Raw genomic sequence first — 5,048 nt, forward strand, 5'->3', positions numbered from 1 at the left:
TCTCTACATCCTGTATCATATCATTATGTCATTATGATCAAATTTACTGGTTGTATTTTTTTTTATACAGTTGTAAATATCAACAAATAAATTTTAAAAAAATGTGTAAAGTAATAACTTTTTGTTAAGGAAATTATTGATTTAGTTAAAGTCTAATAAAATATCTATAGGATGACTTGGCTTACGAGCTAGAAGATGAATTAGCCTTCCTTTATATTTTACAAGAGCTAAGAATAGGTTTAGTAGAGACATGGGGGAATATCACGCAAGATGATAAAGCGAAGCTAATCATAAGTCAGCCTCGGTGACTTCATGCAAGAGAATGTAATACCTATCCCCGGTCGAGGGCTCATTGTATTTTTATAATACATTTTTTTTTTCTCTCTCGTTGGATATTTATGTAATTAGTGTAAATTTTTCGAACTTATTTTTCTGTCATAATAATTTATTTATTTCAACCCTACTCCCTTATTTATATCATATTCTAAATTATAATATATTTGTAAAGCGTAAAATAATTAATTAATAATATTTTAGTCTTGATAAGTTTATGGTAGATAATAAGATAATTTTTTTAAAAAATAATAAACAAGTAAAATATATCCATGGATGCAATAGATATGCGTCTACGTGTTTAAACATTCATAAAGACAATTTATTTGACCCCTTTTAAATTAAATTCTCATTGCCATCGCAGGCATAATATATTGATAATTGTTTTAATATATTATAAAGTAGATAAATTACAGTAGCGAATAATAAAAAAATTGAAAGCAATAATGAGATAAGCAAAGTAATACAAAAATATTATAGATAGCACCGTAATCATAATAATGTGAATCACTACTACCCACCACGGGTCTAGGTTTTAGTAATTAGTACGGAAGAACTGTTTTTATACAAGGAGGTCATTTTTGAATAACTGAGATCACTCTCAACCACTATATTTTTCCCCAATAACCCACTTAATGAGGCTAGTGAGCAGGAGGACTCCATAACCTACAGGGTTGATTCAAGGCTACAGTGACAAAATAAATAATTACCTGCCACAGCGGATTCGAACCCGGGTCCTTAAAGTTAATAGAACAGCGTCTTACTTTTGGGCCACCCTACTCCAATAGCCTAGTAGTTACGGTATATCAGAACTGAAATAATATAACTCTTTAAAATAGCCTAACGCTTATAAATAAGACCATATACAAATTATAGCTATAATAAAAAGTATTAACTATAATTCAGACTATATTTTCATATTTAATATTACCCATCTCTAATATGAAAAATAATAATATTTTATTTAGTTTTAATTTTGGTCAAATTATTAATTTATCTATAATGAATAGCAATAATTAATTATACCTTAGGCTTGTCGCCATTGGTATATGGTAATGTAGAAATCAACATAGTAGGTATCACAAATTTAAAAAATAAAATAAAAAAAAACATTATAAATATATTTTAAAAAATTTTCTTTCCTAACGATATTAACATGACTTAATATAATCAAATGTTTAAATTACAAATAATGTACTTTTGACTGACATCCTGCAAGGTATCATTTAGTGAGTTCACTTCCGAGCCAAAATAAATGACCTTCTGTACTTTTTCAAAGCACACACCCAACCTCAATGCCATCTTCCTACACGTTTGATATAAGGTAGGCAAAAACAAAAATAAATAAATAAATAACCCTGTAACATTGTAATAAGGTAATATTACACCATTATATATATAGGTCTATATAGACACTAAACCTAAAAACTGATTTTTTATCTCACTATTATATAAAACAGTTTTAGTGATCACCGTGTAATCATTTATTTTACTTATAAGGTGAAATACAATGTAAACTGCAGGGATAAAGACTTGATTTTTTTTCCAGCTTACATTACATTTTTTAAAAAAAATAATGCTATTTTATTTTTTGTATGACCCCCATCCTGGTAATTTCTTATGGGGAGGGGGGAGGAGTAGTCTAGAGGTAACCAACCTAACCATGGTGGGGGGGCATGTTTTCATTTCGTGGGGCCAACCCAGGCCGGATTCGAACCGGCACCGCTACAGTCATGAGGTCGCTTAAATCCCTCACCTACACGCGGTCCTTAAATTATAAATAATATCTGAACTAAATGTTATGTAATTTTAGCAACTATTAGTACAACTTAATGAACACTTCTATAATTTGCAGAATGAGGGTTGGTCCGTTCTAGTAGTAATTTAAAATAATGTAAATAAATTAGCAATTATTTGTATTACAGTGAAAAATACAATGGAATATCTTCCTACAAGAGGATTAATATCATTATTTTTAAAGTTCCAAGCCTTTCTTATTGCATGTTTCAAAACAGTCCACTCAAAATAGTACTTGTTGCATGTGAAAAATTATTACTGGGCTACCACCTTTAAATATGGCCCGCTTACTTAGTACATTCTACTTCCTTCTCTCCAATGTATTAGTTCCTTTAATTTGCAACAAGTAAAACATAATATAATATTTTTAGTACTCTTAATAAAATATGTTATTCAGTTTGTTTATTTAAGAAGTCCGAAGAGGTTGTGAACAAGTTAAACACTTTGGATTAAGTGACGCTTTTGATATGACTGAATTTATTTTGGTTCTGCTTTCTTCACTGGTTATTTTGGAGTTCAAAGATGAAACATTTTACTAAAAAGAAAAAAAAAGTAAAATGGAAAAAAAAAATGGCCTTCCTAAGAAGAGTATGAAAAATGGCAGTAGGAAGATCCGCTTTAAGCTCCCTAAGAAGCTTATAGGGGCACTAGAGCAAAAAGAAGAAACTCCAACTGAGCTTGAAAACTGGCAGAGGCTATTTCTGAATTGATTTTGCTTCAATACACCAACCGCTCTGAAATTCTCCATTCCCCTAAGTTAAAAATATAACATAACAATAAGCTTGAAATTCACCGTGTAACCTATTGTATCTTCATGGTGTTCGAATAAGCAATTTTCGTAGGTGATTTCAGTAAATCTCTAGTCTCTGAGAGACAGGATTTCCTGGACAGCTTCTATTCATTTTCATGCCGTATTATAAACTCTAAGGTATCACAATTACTTTTTCATATTTAAATTAATTAGTATAAAAAATTTTAATGTACTTAAAAAGTAGAAATTATACATGTAAATGCAACTATACGTTGTAGAGAATAATCGAAAACAAGTGAAAGCAAGGCAATAATCTTTTTTCACGAAGATTATTTACTAAATGTATAGTACTGAGACTGAGAAGTTTTATCGTGTTAAAAAATAATTAGTAATAAAATATTAAAATGTCATTAATGTAGCCACGACAAAGGAAGAGTTTTGAATTGACAAATTTTTCTTTCAGAGCCTCGACATTTACTGATTTACCTTGAATACAAATAATGCTACTGGTTGCCACAATTGTAAAATAACAGTTGAAATAAAAAATTTCAATAGATCTCACAACAGCATTCCAAATATTTCTCTGGACCTCTAAAAATCAGATAAACTTTCTTGTGATACAGAAAAAGATTTGATTTTCATTAACCGTTTAGCTTTGTCAGAATAATTTGGCACTTAATTTTGAATAGTTGATAAACTTCTTCCTAATGACTTAGGGTTAATAATCATAACCAAATGAAGTTTTTGATGTAAACGAATTATGAGTTTACTGTAAATAAATTGAAAAATCATATTTTTTTTACCGCCTTCCCTTATCTTGGCAGATTCTGACCATGTTCCTTCTTAACATTTCCAAAGACGGTTACGTGATCTAAGCCCGAATAGGTTTTATCCAGTTTCTGTTTTAAAATTGTTTCATCAACGATAATTTGAAAGCATGGAAATTCATCTAAGCCTAAGGCGAGTCTTCAGAACTCATTAAGTTTCACTCCTGCCCTAAACGCTAGAGGGTACGATAGACACCCTGGAAATCGGCTGTGCTGAAAAAAACGGTCATAGTATAAAAACCTTAATAAACATTGTTTGTTAGATTTGAAGGGGCGTTTATTAGCCATGTCATCAACGCCTGTTGGTTTTTGTAAGGCCTAGTTGTTTCACAGAGTCATACCTTTGGTATGGTGTGCGGATCCGCACCAGTGGGAATCATTTCCGTGTGATCTGAAATATTATCTAGCTAGGAAATTATAATTTGTTTAATAATCGTAACGATAGTGGAAAGGATGGGGAAAAGATGATGAAAAGCAGAAAAGTAACTATACTAATTTTAAAAATAAGCCAAGATAAACAGATAATTATAATAATTAAACGCTGATTATTAAGTTAGTCTTATAAATGAATTTAATGACTCTATCTATTACGGCTTCGTCGTTTCTCAACGCCATTGGAACATTTTTTGGTATCTCTATTTGGTTCAGAGTTAATTTGTATTGATTACATTCTTCAAAGATGGGTTTGACGGTTAGATTAATATGACATTTCGAACATTTTGGAGGGGCCTCTCCTATTCTGAGTTGGGTGATCACTACTTCTTCGTAGCGTCTACTTCGGGTTGATGTAATCCAGGACTTCACATCTTTCTTAATAGATTTCAACTTAGTGGGTGAACTTTCATCCCACATTTCCTGCCATCTTTTATTAATAGATTCCTTTAATAAGTAATAAACTTTGGGAACAGTGGATCGCAATTCGTTTTTTTGTGGTTTTCAATAGTACTGTAGTTAAAGTTGGAAATTCTGTTTTCAAATTTTATCTTGGTATTACCGCGGTAGGGTTATTAATGTTTTATCAAAAGGAAAAAACTCTTTCTCTATTTCATAATATTCATAATTCCTCTGAGTTGATGAATCATACCCAGTAATTGGTTTTTGGGTATAAACTCAATTTTTTGGAAGAGAGAGAAATACTTTATTTGTTTATCTATGCTGCCTAAATACATTAGGTTGCTATCTCACACAGCATACTTATCAATCCGTAATCGGACAGATATAAATTACACATACATAGTATAATCATAAAAAAAAGAGATACAATAATAGAATATAATAAACAATTTTTTTCACCCCTACAGTTTCCTTTTACAATCCATTTCGGTCTGTACAACAAATAC

The sequence above is a fragment of the Halyomorpha halys genome, unplaced genomic scaffold (genome assembly GCF_000696795.3).
Source record: "Halyomorpha halys isolate HHAL.00 unplaced genomic scaffold, Hhal_1.1 Scaffold721.1, whole genome shotgun sequence".
Classification (NCBI taxonomy): Eukaryota; Metazoa; Arthropoda; class Insecta; order Hemiptera; family Pentatomidae; genus Halyomorpha; species Halyomorpha halys.